The sequence below is a fragment of the Oryx dammah genome, unplaced genomic scaffold (assembly GCF_014754425.2).
Source record: "Oryx dammah isolate SB20612 unplaced genomic scaffold, SCBI_Odam_1.1 HiC_scaffold_20, whole genome shotgun sequence".
NCBI lineage: Eukaryota > Metazoa > Chordata > Mammalia > Artiodactyla > Bovidae > Oryx > Oryx dammah.
In genome coordinates, this window is record NW_024070204.1 from 57062964 (window position 1) to 57081727 (window position 18764).

An 18764-nucleotide genomic window follows, 5' to 3' on the forward strand; every position below is an offset into this window, starting at 1 on the left:
ATTAACAAAGTAACGCTCATAATCCTCCACACTAGGCTTCAAAGTACGTGAACCAAGAACTTCCAGACATTCAAGATGAGTTTACAAAAGGCAGAGGAATCAGAGATCAAATTGCCAATATTTGTTGGATCACAGAAAAAGCTAGAGAATTCCAGAAAAACATCTACTTCTGTTTCATTGATTATGCTAAAGCCTTTGACTTTGTAGATCACAACAAACTGTGGAAAATTCTTAAAGAGATGGGAATACCAGACCACCTGACCTACCTCCTGAGAAACCAGTATGCAGGTCAAGAAGAAACAGAACTGGACATGAACAATGGACTGGTTCCAAATTGGGAAAGGAGTATGTCAAGGCTATATATTGTCACCCTGATTATTTAACTTATATGCAGAGTACATCATGAGAAATGCTGGGCTGGAAGCATAAGCTGGAATCAAGATTGCCAGTAGAAACATCAATAACCTCAGATATGCAGATGACACCACCCATATGGCAGAAAGCAAAGAGGAACTAAAGAGTTTCTTGATGAAGATGAAAGAGGAGTGTGAAAAAGCTGGCTTAAAACTCAACATTCAAAACCCAAGATCATGGCATCTGGTCTCATCACTTCAAGGCAAAAAGATGGGGAAACAGTGGAAACAGTGGCGGACTTTATTTTCTTGGGCTCCAAAATCACTGTGGATGGTGACTGCAGCCATAAAATTAAAAGACGCTTGCTTCATGGAAGAAAAGCTGGGACAAACCTAGACAGTGTATTAAAAGGCAAAGACATTAGTTTGCCTACAAAGATTCGTATAGTCAAAGCTATCGTTTTTCCAGCAGTCATGTACAGATGTGAGAGCTGGACAATAAAAAAGGGAGAGTGCTGAAGAATTGATACCTTTGAACTGTGGTGTTGGAGAAGACTCTTAAGAGTGCCTTGGACAGCCAGGAGATCAAACCAGTCAATCCAAAGGAAATCAACCCTGAATATTAATTGGAATGCCTGATGCTGAAGCTCCAATAGTTAGGCCACCTGATGTGTAGAGCCAACTCATTGGAAAAGATCTTGATGCTGGGAAAGACTCAAGGCAGGAGGAGAATGGACGACAGAAGATCAGATGGTTGGACGGTATTTCTAAATCAACGGACACGAGTTTTAGCAAACTCCAGGAGATGGTGAAGAACAAGGAAGCCTAGCCTGCTGCAATCCATGGGATTGCAAAGAGTCGGACATGACTGAGCAACAACAACAAACTGACATCATTAGTGACATAGAAAGTTTTCAATTTAAACTGGAAATAATATCTATAATATATAAATTTGCAGTAAGAACATATTAATCTGGAGTGTAAAGATACATTTATATGCAACATTCAATTCTATTGCTATTATTCCCCAAATGCTCTTTTATTCTCAAAGTATAAATGTAAGAACTTATGCCACATATCACAAGAAAAAAAACTGTAAATGTTTACGGTGATATATATTAACTATATTTATTGTCATGATAATTTTTCAATATATACAAATATTGAATCATTATGTTGTACACCTGAAACTAATATTATGCTATTTGTCAACTGTATCTTAATTAAAACTTTTTAAAAACAATTTTTGCCACATAAACACAATTCAGAAATACAATGGTAACACAATGAATTCACTAGTTAATCATTGCTACAAACAGAGATGCCCCACAAAACATAGCAAAAAGGAAGGATCTTTTGGGGCTCCACTTTAAGGTGTTTCACTCCACCAGGCAGAGAAAGAAACAAAATTTATATTAGACTTTTAAAATATGCTAAAAAATTCATCTATTATACCTAATTTATCTGCTTTAAATCCCATGTGGAGAATTATTGAGCCAGAAGAAAATTAAAACCCCAGAAAAGAAAAACATGTGCTGTGAATCATAATATAAAGATAAAACTTTCCTGTCCTACAATCCAACATATTACAAATTCTTCTTTCTTTCAAAGTTTCAGTTTCTGTTTAAAGAGAAAGATATTTGTACTAATTTATTCTTCCTTTTCTACAAGAGATGGTTTTTTTTACTATATGTTCCTAAATATATTCTCTTAGTTTATTTAAAGGCAGTAGGAATAATATTTTACGCTCTTAAAATATTATATCATATATCAAAAATACTCATATTCAAAGAGAAATATATTCACAAAAACAGAAAAGCACCGTTAGGATAATGATTGAGAAATTACTAACAATGTTATAATTCTTGACCATATTCTTGATATTTTATTATTTTTATTAGGTATAAGAGCTTCTCTGGTGGCTCGGACAGTAAAGACTCTTCCAGCAGTAAGGAATCTACCTAGGTTCGATCCCTGGGTTGGGAAGATCCCCTGGAGAAGGGAATGGCTACCCACTGCAGTATTCTTGCTTGGAGAATTCCATGGATAGAGGAGTCTGGCGGGCTATAGTCCATGGGATCACAAAGAGTCGGACACAACTAACATTTTCATTAGGTCTAAATCTTACTTTAGACAGAAGAAAAGAAGCCTAAAGTTTCTTTAGACAGAACTATGCAAAGAAAATCCTATCATTGTAAAGGACAATATTCATAGTATTTATTAGGAAAACACACTATTTAGTCAAGTTATAGAAACTCTACTGATATTTTCCAAAAGTTTCCTGAAAACCTCTACCTTAAAATGGCAAGTCCTTAAGATATTCTTTCCAAAAATTTAATCTCAAGATTCTACAATACAGTCCTCTGATAAAGCACTGATATGGCTTCAAGGAATAACACATTTTGAAAGTTTGATTCCCACTCTTAAAAAAAGATTTTATTATTTTAGTGGGCTCCTGGGAATTTAAATCTGCTAGGTATTAACTCCTCACATATTGCTATTTAAAGTATGGGACAAGAAATCCACGTATGGGGAAACTCTCAAGATCTTAAACTAGTCTTGGAGGAGACTCTGCAGAGTTTTCAAATAGACTTCTCATCTAAAATATCAGCTTGAATAAGAAAGATTTTGAAATCCGAATTAAAAATACCAAGATAAAAAATACTGTCTTGGAAGAAAAAAAAAAAAAAGGAAATTTTATTTCTTACTGAGAGAGCAAGAGGTACATTTTCTGAAAGAATTGAGAACAACTTCACACTTTCAGAAATACCCTTTTTTCTCTAAATGGAATCCTACACCATGGTTGATATATTTGCATATGAATATCAGTTCCAATTGCATATGTATATCAATTGCTGAATAAGCATCAAAAGGTAGGTCCCAACCTCTAACTAAATTAAATGAATACTGAAACATTTTTACTCTTGGAGAAATTGTATAACAATCATAGTAGGTGGGTTAATTTCCCTAAATAAAATATATAAGGTGATAGAGTATAGAATACGACTGGGTGACTGAACAATGAACAACACAGTACAGTAAGTGAGAGGCACTGATGACTTTTTTTTTGATTACCCACCAGCTTAGCTCTAGAAGAACACAGTTCTCTTTCACATACACGTTATTCTTCATAGGATAAGTTAAGAATTTTTTAAGATTAGTTTCACAACCTCTATGAACTAATAAATAATTGCCTATTTCTTACAGCAATCAATTTCCTTCAGTAAACCTATAATTCATTTGAGAAGGCTCTCTAGGAGAAACTTGGGTCTTAATGTTTGCCCTTGAAATTAAAGGAGAGAGAAGTCCTCAACAATCTTCATTAAGGGAACTTTCTGTTATATTACACTGAAAATTAGAAATGGTATTTCTAACCTCATAGGATCAACTTTTAACCAGTTAGGAGAATTGCATGGTAAAACAAATAACAGGTTATTTCCCATTCATTCAAGAATATTTGTTGAGCATCCACTATTCACCAGGTAATAATATAGGTAGTGTTATGAAAAAATAATACTATCACTTAGAATTCATGAGAAACAGGAGAAGGTAGGATATAATTAGACATGTAACCCAACTGCCATGAATTGGTAATGCTCTGTGATAAAGTCTTAAAGAAATTAGAAGAATGCTATCAATATGGTTAGATTTTTCACTAATTTTTAATTTTAATGAACTGTCCTTATTTATTAATTTTTACTATTTTTACTTTCTAAGTTTCAAAAAAGACTGTAAAATTTCTCAGTGCAAGGTATGTATGTTTATGCAATCTTTATAAAAATGTTTCTAGTTGGCAAATGTGAGTTAGCACCCCTATGTTGGTGTGTTAACTTTTGGAGAAAATTTTTCTTAGCATCCAAAAATCTAACTTTGTGACCCCCCCTCATTAACCAAATGTGTGTTTAGATATAGCTATGTGTTTACCAATGCCTTTAATAACCAATGTTTCTTATAGCCCACCACTATCTTCTGAATTCAACTTCTTTCTTCCAGCATACATTCTTTAGTAGTTAAAATAGCAAGTTGAAAGTGGTCAAATAGGAGATGGCAACAGTGAATGTCAACATTCTAGGAATTAGCAAACTAAGATAAACTGGGGTGAATATAACTCAGATGACCATTATATCTACTACTGTGGGCAGGAATCCCTTAGAAGAAGTGGAGTAGCCATCATTTAGACAACAAAAGAGTCCGAAATGCAGTACTTGGATGCAATCTCAAAAATGACAGAATGACCTCTGTTCTTTTCCAAGTTTGCAAACCATTCAATAGTACGGTAATCCAAGTCTATGCCCTGACCAGTAATGCTGAAGAAGCTGAAGTTGAACGGTTTAATGAAGACCTACAAGACCTTCTAGAGATAACAGCCAAAAAAGATGTCCTTTTCATTACAGGGGACTGGAATGCAAAAGTAGGAAGTCAAGAAACACCTGGAGTAATAGGCAAATTTGGCCTTGGAGTACAGAATGAAGCAGGGCAAAGGCTAATAGAGTTCTGTGAAGAGGACACACTGATCATAGCAAACACCCTCTTCTAACAACACAAGAGAAGACTGCACATGGACATCACCAGATGGTCAACAATGAAATCAGATTGATTATATTCTTTGCAGCCAAATATGGAGAAGCTCTATACAGTCAGCAAAAACAAGACCGGGAGCTGACTGTGGCTCAGATCATGAACTCCTTATTGCCAAATTCAGACTGAAATTGAAGAAAGCAGGGAAAACCACTAGACCATTCAGGTATGACCTAAATCAAATCCCTTATGATTATGCAGTGGAAGTGAGAAATAGATTTAAGGGTCTAGATCTGATAGAGTGCCTGACGAACTATGGACGGAGGTTCGGGACATTGTACAGGAGACGGGGATCAAGACCATCCCCAAGAAAAATAAATGCAAGAAAGCAAAATGGCTGTCTGAGGAGGCCCTACCAGTAGCTGTGAAAAGACGAGAGCGAAAAGCAAAGGAGAAAAGGAAAGATATACCCATTTGAATGCAGAGTTCCAAAGAATAGCAAGGAGAGATAAGAAAGCCTTCATCAGCGATCAGTGCAGAGAAATAGAGGAAAACAATAGACTGGGAAAGACAAGAGATCTCTTCAAGAAAATTAGAGATTCCAAGGGAACATTTCATGCAGAGATGGGCTCAATAAAGGACAGAAATGGTATGGACCTAACAGAAGCAGAAGATATTAAGAAGAGGTGGCAAGAATACACAGAAGAATTGTACAAAAAACATCTTCACGATCAGATAATCACAATGGTGTGATCACTCACCTAGAGTCAGACATCCTGGAATGTGAAGTCAAGTGGGCCTTAGGAAGCACCACTATGAACAAAGCTAGTGGAGGTGACGGAATTCCAGTTGAGCTATTTCAAATCCTGAAAGATGATGCTGTGAAAGTGCTGCACTCAATATGCCAACAAATTTGGAAAACTCAACAGTGGCCACAGGACTGGAAAAGGTCAGTTTTCATTCCAATTCCAAAGAAAGGCAATGCCAAAGAATGCTCAAACTACTGCACAATTGCAGTCATCTCACATGCTAGTAAAGTAATGCTCAAAATTCTCCAAGCCAGGCTTCAGCAATACATGAACTGTGAAGTTCCAGATGTTTAAGCTGGTTTTAGAAAAGGCACCGGAACCAGAAATCAAATTGCCAACATCCTCTGGATCACTGAAAAAGCAAGAGAATTCCAGAAAAACATCTATTTCTGCTTTATTGACTATGCCAAAGCCTTTGACTGTGTGGATCACAATAAACTGTGGAAAATTCTTTAAGAGATGGGAATACCAGACCACCTGACCTGCCTCTTAAGAAACCTGTATGCAGGTCAGGAAGCAACAGTTAGAACTGGACATGGAACAGCAGACTGGTTCCAAATAGGAAAAGGAGTATGTCAAGGCTGTATACTGTCACCCTGCTTATTTAACTTATATGCAGAGTACATCATGAGAAACGCTGGGCTGGAAGAAGCATAAGCTGGAATTAAGATAGCCGGGAGAAATATCAATAATCTCATATATGCAGATGACATGACCCTTATGGCAGAAAGTGAAGAAGAACTAAAAACCTCTTGATGAAAGTGAAAGAAGAGAGTGAAAAAGTTAGCTTAAAGCTCAACATTCAGAAAATGAAGATCATGGCATCCAGTCCCATCACTTCATGGCAAATAGATGGGGAAACAGTGGCTGACTTTATTTTTTTGGGTTCCATAATCACTGCAGATGGTGATTGCAGCCATGAAATTAAAAGATGCCTATTCCTTGGAAGGAAAGTTATGATCAACCTAGACAGCATATTAAAAAGCAGAGACATCTCTTCGTCAAGAAAGGTCTGTCTAGTCAAGGCTATGGTTTTGCCAGTGGTCATGTATGGATGTGAGAGTTGGACTATAAAGAAAGCTGAGCACTGAAGAATTGATGCTTTTGAACTGTGGTGTTGGAGAAGACTCTTGAGAGTCCCTTGGACTGCAAGGAGATCCAACCAGTCCATTCTAAAGGAGATCAGTCCTGGGTGTTCACTGGAAGGACTGATGCTGAGGCTGAAACTCCAATACTTTGGCCACCTCATGCGAAAAGCTGATTCATTGAAAAAGACCCTGATGCTGGGAAAGATTGAGGGCAGGAGAAGGCAATGGCAGAAGATGAGATGGTTGGATGGCATCACTGACTCAATGGACATGGGTTTGGGTGGACTCTGAGAGTTGGTGATGGACAGGGAGGCCTGGCGTGCTGTGGTTCATGGGGTCACAAAAAGTCAGACATGACTGAGTGACTGAACTGAATCCGAAAATAGCAAGAGACTCATTCTTATTTGTCTGAAAATATCTTTTAGTTTCATTTCAAAAGTAATATTTTAGTCAAATATAGAGTCCTAGGCGCTGTTTATCTTACTTCTGCATTTGAAGATATTAAGTTCATTGACACCTGGATTTTATAGAGGCTGATGAAAAATCACTTGTCAGTCTAATTGCTGCTTCTCTGTGATAAAGTCTTTCTAGTTGCTTTCAAGAGTTCTCTTTGTCTTTGCTTTAGAGCAGTCTCACCACCTTAACTATGTGTTCTTTTTATTTATCTATGCTTTGAGGATTTATATCTTTCTTTGTTTTGGAGAAATTACTAGTTTAGTCATTAAATCTTTTAATATACTTCTTCTCCATTCTTTCTTCTAGAATTTCCTATTCAACTTAAATTGGACCTTCTCATTCTATCCCATGTCTCTTAATCTCTTTCCATATTTTCCACATCAGTTGATCTTTTGTAGGCTTCAAGTCTGTTGATTGTGATACTTCCTTTTTAGAGATGTAGGTCTTTACCTCTGACAGAAATCAGTGTCATAAAAATTACTAAGTGGCTTCTGGATACAGTTTCTATCAATGTTTTAAAAATAAAACAAATGAATGCATCTTCACAGATTCTTCACTTGCCCTAATGACTTCATCATCTTAGTTTTGGAAATCAAGCTACCAAGTTATCTTGTAAATGTCCAGTAAAGAGGCCATTCTATAGGAATTTCAAATGTTTCTAAGAATCTAATGTTACTGCTACAGATTTTTCTCTTTGTAAGAAAATTTGCCTGATAGCTTCATACCATTAATGCACTTAGAAACAATCTAAGTGAAGAAACAAGATTTATGCATTATACTGGCATCATCACACAATATATCAATTTTACCTGTGCCCCTCCTCATTAGAGAAGTACATGCTGAAACTAAAATAATATTTAATTATATTTTGTTAGTTTTGTGTGCGTGCATGTTAAGTCACTTCAGTCATGTCTGATTCTTTACAACGCTATGAATCACAGCCAGCCAGGCGACTCTGTCCATGGGATTCTCCAGGCAATTATACTGGAGTGGGTTCTCGTGTCCTCCTCCAGGGGATCTTCCTGACCAGTGATCAAATCACATCTCAAATTGCATCTACTGCATTGGCAGGCAGGTTGTTTAACCCTAGCGCAACCTGAGAAGCCCTTTGTTAGTTTTACTTATCTACTATTTTATGTTTTCTTATCTACTACTTATCACACCTGAAGAAGTGATTGTTTACTCTAAATCATGTTTTTGAAACATGACTTTAAAAAAAAAAGTTACATACAGGATTGGAGATAAAATATGCATGCTGACTTAGAAGTCAGTTCAACTAATGGATAAAAGGTAGAAGATACACAGGAAATTTGTTGAAAGAGTAGATCCTAAGGAACTTTCCTGGTGGTTAAGAATTCAATTTCCAATACAGGGGGTACAGATTTAATCCTTGGTGGAGAAGCTAAGATCCCACATGCCTCATGGGCCCCAAAAGCAGAACATAAACAACAGAAGCAATACTGTTACAAATTTCATAAGGACTTTAAAAATGGTCCACATTAAAAAAAAAAAAACTTAAAAAAAAAAAAGTAGATTCTAAAAGTTCTCATCACAAGGGAACAAATCTTTCTGTTCATTTTATCTACATGAGATGATTGTTGTTTTAGCCGCTAAGTCGTGTCTAATCCTTTTGTGACCACATGTACTAGAGCCTGCCAGGCTCCTCTGTCCATGGGATTTCCCAGGCAAGAATACTGGAATGGGTTGTCATTTCATTCTCCAGGGGATTTTCCAAACCAGGGGTCAAACCCATGTCTCCTGCACTGGCTGGAGGATTCTTTACCAGTGAGCCATCTGGGAAGCCCATATGAGATGATGCATGCATGCATACTCAAGTCACTTCAGTCACGTTCAAATCTTTGCAACCCTGTGGACTGTAGCCCACTGGGCTCCTCTGTCCATGGGATTCTCCAGGCAAGAATACTGGAGTGGCTTGCCATGCCCTCCTCCAGGGTATCTTCTCGATGCAGGAATTGAACCTACATCTCCTCAATCTCCTGCATTGCAGATTCTTTAATGCTGAATCACCGGGGACACTCATGTGAGATGACAGATGCTAGCTAAAACATATTATAGTAATTATTTCACAACATATGTAAATCAAATCATCATGCTGTACACTGTAAACTTATACAGTGATCTATGCCAATTATGTTTCAATAAAACTGGGAAAAAAAGTTTTTAAAAAAACCTGGAGACTATGCAGATCTATTTAATGTACAGAAAAATCTTCCAAAAGTCAGACCTGAACAATCATAATTTCCTAATCATTGGAGATACTGCAGCATACACTAAATAACTTCTTAGCAGCAATGTTGTAGGCATGAAAAAAGAAAGAAACTAATACTTTTTCACAGTATACTGGCAACTACTGTGCTAGGTATCCTCATATCTGTTTCTTATTTCATCATGACAATCTATTAGAAAGTGTGAGAAACAAGCTCAGACAGACTTAGCAATTGCTTCAATCCTACCTAAACCTAGATTTCAATCAATTGCCTAATATCAGTACCTAAAATATCTCCACACAATTAAGCTACTTTTCAGTTTCTTTTAAGCGTATCAAAACTGAATAAAGTGACTGGTCAATTAATGCTGATTAGTAAAGGTTTACTTACAACAACATCATACAAAACCCCACTCAATATTCATAATGTCCATTATGGACATAATCATAATCCTACACTTTACCTGTATTTTAAAGGAAGATACCTCAACTTAATATTAATTAGCCTCCAATTAAAATAAATTTATATTAAGAATATTATTATGTACGAATTCATAATATATTCATTCAATATATGAGCTTGAGGGCTTCCTGGGTGGCTCAGATGGTAAAGAATCTGCGTGCAATGTGGGAGATCTCGGTTTGATTCCTGGGTTGGGAAGACCCCCCCTGGAGAAGGGAAGGGCAAGCCACTCCAGTATTATTGCCTGGAGAATCCCATAGACCAGAGCTTGGTAGGCTACAGTCCATAGATAGGGTCGCACAGAGTTGGACACAACTGAGTGACTAACCCTTTCACTTTCAAAGTATGAGTTTAAGCATCAACTTATACATTCTTATTATTGGAACTTCTGAATGTAACATCATCATGTACATAGAATGTACATCTCTAATGTAATTAAAGATACTGTTAACATACTCTTCAAAACTTATCTAAAATTTTAATATCAACTCCAAGATTTCTATTCCATTTGATTTTTCAAATGAAGGAAGTTTGCAAATATTAATAACAATAAAAATATTTTCAAGTATAAATCATAATTAAAAATACATAGAGTTTTAAAGTAATCATCTAATGAAAAATAATTTAGCTGATATCAAGAAAATAACTTTGTAAAGGACTGAACTTGTGCTCCTTTGATCAGAATAGAATAATTGGTTATTTTATAGTCAAAGACATTAGGATTATCTTTCCTAGTGTTACCATCCTTTTCAAGTAAGTATAGCTGTTAAATGATGCTAAAAAAGGTGGGGGGGAAGAAAGGCCCTTTGATTTACCTGAGAAAATTAAAATTAGCAGCTGACATGGGGGAAAGTGAAAGTTAAGTCACTCAGTTGTGCCCAGCTCTTTGAGAACCAAGAATACTGAGGTAGGTTGCCATTTCTTTCTCCAATAGGGGAAAGGGATATTATAAAAACACAATACCATTTCATAATTATTATGTCATTAAGAAATTAAAACAGTATAAGAAGAGAAAATGACCTTTTTACTGCTAGATGGTTTTTGTTTTTAATTTTTAAAACAACTCTAAAGATCAATTGGCTTCCCTGGTGGCTCAGAGGTTAAAGTGTCTGTCCGCAATGCGGGAGACCTGGGTTTGATCCCTGGGTCGGGAAGATTCCCCTGGAGAAGGAAATGGCAACCCACTCCAGTATTCTTGCCTGGAGAATCCCATGGATGGAAAGATCAATTAAGAGACATACACAAATTTTCTGCCCTTGTGAAATCCTAACCCTATGACATCTTGGGTCCCTGGTTCTGGATATGAAACATTCTCTTTGTCCTCATTATCCTATTGGTAACATATCTCAACAGCTGTTTGCAATAAAGGATCCTAATGGCCAAGGGGGAGAGCAGAGCACTAAAGAGGTCAAGAAAGAGCATCGGTGATTAGAAAGGTTACTTATCATTGTATCACCCAAAGGAAAATGAAAACCAACATATGGTGACCTGGTGGCCTGGCTCCAGGTGTTTAGTAGCCATTTGAAGAAAGAGAATAATGTACCCTTATTTCAGCTTTAAATAGATTAATCCTGTTATATGTGTAATTTAAGTGCAAGAGATCCTAAAAAGGTTAAAAAAGCCATATATATATATATATATTTATAGTTCTATGTGTATTATATATATACATCAAATACACACACATACATATACACAAAAAACTAGCCTAGAAATTCAGATTAAATAACTATCAATCTAAAGGGATTAAAAATTATTAAATGGTTTAAAAAATACTTCTAAGAAGCAAGTGAAAGTGTTAGTTGCTCAGTCGTGTATGACTCTTTGAGATCCCAGGGACTACAGCCTGCCATAGTCCCCTGTCCATGGGATTTTCCAGGCAAGAATACTGCAGTGGGTTGCCATTTCCTTTTCCAGGGGATCTTCTCAACCCAGAGATCAAACCTGTGTCTCCTGCATCTCAAGCAGATTCTTTAGAAAGCCCAGAGTAAGAAGCAGCAAACCCAGAGTAGAAACTACTGATCTCCAAGAATACAAATGATTATAAACCTATGATTTTTGGCTTGAAATTTGAGTAAAAATGAAAATTAAATCAACTTCTTATCATGCCTGATAAATACATATATTTGCACTCCAAAAGAATGTTGAGGTGTTAAAACAATTCCATGTCTTTTATTCCCTAAGCCCATATCAAACCATATTGTAGAATATTTATGTCACCTTAAAATCCTCAAGGAAAGTGATTCTACAATTTCCCTCAGTACAAAATTCCAGTATTTAATAACTTGAAATTCTTCCTACTACCTAATCGACAATCTTCCAGCTGTAAAAATTAAGGCAACTGTGCTTTTTTATACTCTTGGTGGAGAAGGAGAACAATTTGTTACCAGCAATCAAACTATAATAAATGTTCCAAAGCCTGAAAGTGATTTTGAAGCCAACATTTAGCTTTCTTTTTTACAGGCTACTCAAACTCAATTTCTTTAAACTTCCCTTATATGTACTTCTAAGTATTTCACTATTATCCTCTCAAGTTATCTGAATCTCTTAAAAAAATTATGGAGGTAGTCAAAAGTACCCTAAAAAACTAATAAAGTATTTTTAATGAAATGATTCTCAATGAGAAAGCAAAAATGGCTTGAACCTTAGCTAACTCATAGTGATAAAATAATAAACAAAAGAGAGTAACATGAAAACATTAAAAAGTAAGTCTAAGAGACAAAATAGGTCAGTCTTAAGTACACTCATGGGGATAATACTTTGATTAAATTACTCAAATATCTTATCTCTAGCAGGTTACCCTTACTGCAAAGAGCTATATTTCAGGCAAACACAGCTTGATGGAAGGCTTCTTAAAGACATTAATTACTATAATACTGTAAAGTAATTAGCCTCTAATTAAAATAAATAATTAAAAATATAAAGACATTAACATGTTGATAAAAATAATTTATACTGTCCTATATTAAATTATATTTATTTCCTAAGATAATGTACCTCCAAAACTTCATGATCCTCTGCACATCAATAAGTTCTCCTGGTCTCATTCATTAAAAATCTTTTGTTTTCTACTGCTCTTAAGACAAAAACCTAGAATTCTTAACAAATCCTGTAAGTCTGATTTGGATCCTGCTCTTTTCTTGCCTCATGTACGTGACGGCTGCTTTGCCAGTGTTAGCCGCACTGGCCTTCCCTCAGCTCTTCAAATACACAGCTTCAGGGTCTTCACAAGAGTCTTCTCTCCTCTCTTTACCAGAAAATTCTTCTTACTCACTTATTCACCAAATATTTTCTGAGCTCCTATTATGAGGCAGACATTGTGCTATTCACTTTATAAACAGCCAAGAACAAATAGGCAGGCAGAAGCAAAATGAACAAAATATACAGTATGTTAGAAAGTATCAGTAACAAATAATAAGGAAGAAAAAAAAAGTCAGGAAAAATTACATGAAGTGTGTTTGTGTATGTATATGCATGTGTGCAGTTTCAGATAAGGTTGTTAGGGCAGGCCTTACTTAGAAGATCACATTTAACTAGCTAACAGGTAATCAAATAAGTAAAATGACTATGGACTGTGGTAAGTGCTATGAAGGAAATAAAAAGCATAATTTCTTTTATGCTTTAACTGGGAGCATAAATGTAAGTAACTGGGAAAAGACTGCATATAGATGGATCAGACTGAAGCCCTGTCTGTAGAGAAAATGCATGTGAGCTGAGACTGAAGGATGAAATTTAGTCAAAACTGACCCTTAGAGTATGTTAACATATTCCCCAAAGTACAGATGGCTCAGATTCTCCTAAAGCACTACGAGCATATCAGTTACATAGGATGGTATCATGGATGACACGGATATTCATAGAGGAAAGGGAAATATGTATTGAATGTCTACCATGTGAAAGGTAAATGAAAAGTATGCTTGTCATACTCTAGGTTTTTGAAGTCTTCAAGAACAAGTTAGCTGATGTTCACTGTAAAAAGTGGCTGAGTAAAATCTCTTGGTGGACAATGAACATTTAGGTTGCGTCCATGTCTGAGCTATTTTGAATAATGTTGCAATAAATATGAGAGTACATACCTTCTTAAAGATCCTGATTTCAGTTCCTCTGGATATATACCCAGGAGTAGGATCATATGGCAGTTTTATTTTTAATTTTTTGAGAAAGCCCCATACTGTTTTCCACAGTGGCTGCATAAATTTACATTCTCACCAACTGTGTATAAGAATTCTCTTTTTTTCACATTTTTGTGAACACTAATTATCATTTTTTTTATAATAACCATCCTAACAGGTGTAAGGTCATATCTCATTGCTGTTTCGATTTGCATTTTCCTGATGATTAGTGAGGATTAGCACCTTTTCATATAATTATTCATTTGTATGTCTTTTTTTGAGAAATGTCTATTTAGTTCTTTTGTTGATTTTTAAATTGGATTATTTGCTTTTTTTTTGCTAAAACTATAAGAGTTCCTTATATACTGTGGACATTATCCCTTCAACAGATATATGGTTTGCAAATAATTTCTGCAAATTCCATAAACTGGCTTTTCATTTTGTTGACTGATTTGCTGTGTGGAGCCTTTTATTTTGATGTCCCACTCATCTATAGTTACTTTTGTTGCCTGTCCTTTTCATATCAAGAAACCACTGCCAAGAACACATCAAGAAGCTTTTCTCCTATATGTTCTTCTAGGAATTTTATAGTTTCCAGTCTTACATTTCAGTCTTTAATCCACTTTGAGTTAATTTTTGCAATATGGTGTAAGGGTGCAGTTTTATTCTTCTGAATGTGGTTGTCCAGTTTTTCCAGAGCATTTTATTGAAGAGACTATCCTTTCTCTTGACTCAGCTGCACCCATCAACAAAAAATTGGATTAAAGATTTACTAAGCATGGCCCCACCCATCAGAATAAGACCCAGTTTCTCCCTCAGTCAGTCTTTTCTATCAGGAAGCTTTCATAAACCTCTTATCCTTCTCCATCAGAGGGCAGACAGACTGAAAACCACAATCACAGAAAACTAACAAATCTAATCACATGGACCACATTGTTGTCTAACTCAACGAAACTATGAGCCATGTCATGTAGGGTCATGGTGGAGAGTTCTGACAAAATGTGGTCCACTGGAGAAGGGAATGGCAAACCACTTCAGTATTCTTGCCTTGAAATCCCATGAACAGTATGAAAAGACAAAAGATAGGACACTGAAAGATTAACTCTCCAGGCCGGTAAGTGCCCAATATGGTACTGGAGATCAGTGGAGAAATACCTCCAGAAAGAATGAAGAGACAGAGCCAAAGCAAAAACAACACCCAGTTGTGGATGTGACTGCTGATGGGAGCAAGGCCTGATGCTGTAAAGAGCAATATTGCTTAGGAACCTGGACTGTTAGGTCCATGAATCAAGGCAAATTGGAAGTAGTCAAATAAGAGATGGTAAGGCTAAACATCGACATTTTAGGAATCAGCGAACTAAAATGGACTGGAATGGGTGAATTTAACTCAGATGACTGTTATATCTACTACTGTGGACAGGAATCCCTTAGAAGAAATAGAGTAGCCATCATGGTCAACAAAAGAGTCCGAAATGCAGTACTTGGATGCAATCTCAAAAATGACAGAATGATCTCTGTTCGTTTCCAAGGCAAACCATTCAATATCATGGTAATCCAAGTCTATGCCCCGACCAGTAATGCTGAAGAAGCTGAAATTGAATGGTTCTATGAAGACCTACAAGACCTTCTAGAACTAACACCCAAAAAATATGTCGTTTTCATTATAGGGGACTGGAATGCAAAAGTAGGAAGGAAGTCAAGAAACACCTGGAGTAACAGGCAAATTTGGCCTTGGAGTACAGAATGAAGCAGGGCAAAGGCTATAGAGTTTTGCCAAGAGAACGCACTAGACATAGCAAACATCCTCTTCCAACAACACAAGAGAAGACTCTACACATGGATATCACCAGATGGTCAACACCAAAATCAGACTGATTGTATTCTTTGCAGCCAAAGATGGAGAAGCTCTGTACAGTCAGCAAAAACAAGACCAGGAGCTGACTGTGGCTCAGATCATGAACTCGTTATTGCCAAATTCAGACTTAAATTGAAGAAAGTAGGGAACACCACTAGACCATTCAGGTATGACCTAAATCAAATCCCTTATGATTATGCAGTGGAAGTGAGAAATAGATTTAAGGGACTAGATCTGATAGAGTGCCTGATGAAATATGGATGGAGGTTCGGGACATTGTACAGGAGACGGGGATCAAGACCATCCCCAAGAAAAATAAATGCAAGAAAGCAAAATGGCTGTCTGAGGAGGCCTTATAAATAGCTGTGAAAAGAAGAGAAGCAAAAAGCAAAGGAGAAAAGGAAAGATATACCCATTTGAATGCAGAGTTCCAAAGAATAGCAAGGAGAGATAAGAAAGCCTGCATCAGTGATCAGTGCAAAGAAATAGACAAAAACAATAGAAGGAGAAAGACTAGAGATCTCTTCAAGAAAATTAGAGATACCAAGGGGACATTTCATGCAAAGATGGGCTCAATAAAGGACAGAAATGGTATGGACCTAACAGAAGCAGACAATATTAAGAAGAGGTGGCAAGAATACACAGAAGAACTGTACAAAAAAGATCTTCATGACCCAGATAATCACGATGGTGTGATCACTCACCTAGAGTCAGACATCCTGGAATGTGAAGTCAAGTGGGCCTTAGGAAGCACCACTACAAACAAAGCTAGTGGAGGTGATGCAATTCCAGTTGAGCTATTTCAAATCCTAAAAGACAGCAACTGCATCTGTTGATGATGCTGCATCTGTGACAATATACAAGGCACCCTGCTTATTTAACTTATATGCAGAGTATATTATGAGAAACGCTGGGCTGGAGGAAGCACAAGTTGGAATCAAGATTGCCAGGAGAAATATCAATAACCTCAGATATGCAGATGACACCACCCTTATGGCAGAAAGGGAAGAACTAAAGAGCCTCTTGATGAAAGTGAAAGAGGACAGTGAAAAAGTTGGCTTAAAACTCAACATTCAGAAAACTAAGATCATGGCATCTCGTCCCATCACTTCATGGCAAATAAATGAGGAAATAGTGGAAGATTTTATTTTTGGGGCTCCAAAATCACTGCAGATGGTGACTGCAGCCATGAAATTAAAAGACGCTTACTCCTTGGAAGAAAAGTTATGACCACCTAGACAGTATATTAAAAAGCAGAGACATTACTTTGCCAACAAAGGTCCGTCTAGTCAAGGCTATGGTTTTTCCAGTAGTTATGTATGGATTGAGAGTTGGACCATAAAGAAAGTTGAGCACCGAAGAATTGATGCTTTTGAACTGTGGTGTTGGAGACGACTCTTAAGAGTCCCTTGGACTGCAAGGAGATCCAATTAGTCCATCCTAAATCAGTCCTGAATATTCATTGGAAGGACTGATGTTGAAGCTGAAGCTCCAATACTTTGGCCACCTGATGCGAAGAACTGACTCATTTGGAAAGATCCTGATGCTGGGAAAGATTGAAGGCAGGAGGAGAAGGGGATGACAGAGGATGAGGTAGTTGGATGGCATCACCAACTCAATGGACATGAGTTTGAGTAACCTCCATGAGTTGGTGATGGACAGGGAGGTCTGGCATGCTGCAGTCCACGGGGTCACAAAGAGTCAGACAAACTGAGTGATTGAACTGAAATGATCCTTTCTCCATTGGGTACTCTTGGCACCTTGACTGAAAATCAGGTTATCCTATATGCATGGGTTCATTTCTTCATATCTATTCTGCCCCACTGGTAAATTGCCAAAAGTATTCAAAATGTATATTAATCAACTTATTTAGAAAGAATTCAGACAAGATTTTTCACAACTACAGATGTAATTACTGACAATCCCTACAATGACTGCATGAATACAAAAATGGAAGAGATGGAAACCTCACCACCGCTACAGTTCTGGGTCAGTTTGTAGATCTTTGTTTAAAATCTTCCCTGACATCATTATAGAGCTGCTACTTGAAAGATTTCTTGATGAAACATTTCTTGATGCTTCAACACCAAAAGTATCTCCTCACAAAAAGGATAGATTGCCTTCTTTGAACCTCTAGTGTTTGTGTTTGGCGTTTATCTTAGGATGCTATACTCAGATAGCCATCTAAATTAGGGCTGGTTTGTTTTTCCCTTGGAAGGAAAGTTATGACCAACCTAGACAGCATATTGAAAAGCAGAGACATTACTTTGCCAACAAAGGTCCGTCTAGTTAAGGCTATGGTTTTTCCAGTGGTCATGTATGGATGTGAGAGTTGGACTGTGAAGAAGGCTGAGCACTGAAGAATTGATGCTTTTGAACTGTGGTGTTGGAGAAGACTCTTGAGAGTCCCTTCGACTGCAAGGAGATCCAACCAGTCCATTCTAAAGGAGATCAGTCCTGGGTGTTCTTTGGAAGGACTGATGCTAAAGCTGAAACTCCAATACTTTGGCCACCTCATGCGAAGAGTTGACTCATTGGAAAAGACTCTGATGCTGGGAGGGATTGGGGGCAGGAAGAGAAGGAGACGACAGAGGATGAGATGGCTGGATGGCATCACCGACTCGATGGACGTGAGTTTGAGTAAACTCCGAGAGTTGGTGATGGACAGGGAGGCCTGGCGTGCTGCGATTCATGAGGTCACAAAGAGTTGGACACGACTCAGTGACTGAACTGAACTGAAGCTACAACTATATACAAAGATTGTGATTTAAAAAAGTTTTTCTGAGGGAAAAAGCAACCAAGGGAAAAAAGTAACTGAAACCATACAGCAACAAGAATAGAAGTAAAGATTCTTTATAGAGAGACAAAGTTTTACTTAAGGCT

General features: G+C 37.0%; 1 protein-coding gene across 6 annotated transcripts in view; it reads right to left on the bottom strand.

The window, feature by feature from the left end:
* ADAMTS6 (ADAM metallopeptidase with thrombospondin type 1 motif 6) overlaps positions 1-18764 on the bottom strand; it is a 290379-nt gene that overhangs the window by 117123 nt on the left and 154492 nt on the right. The gene's annotated exons all lie outside the window — the stretch shown is intronic.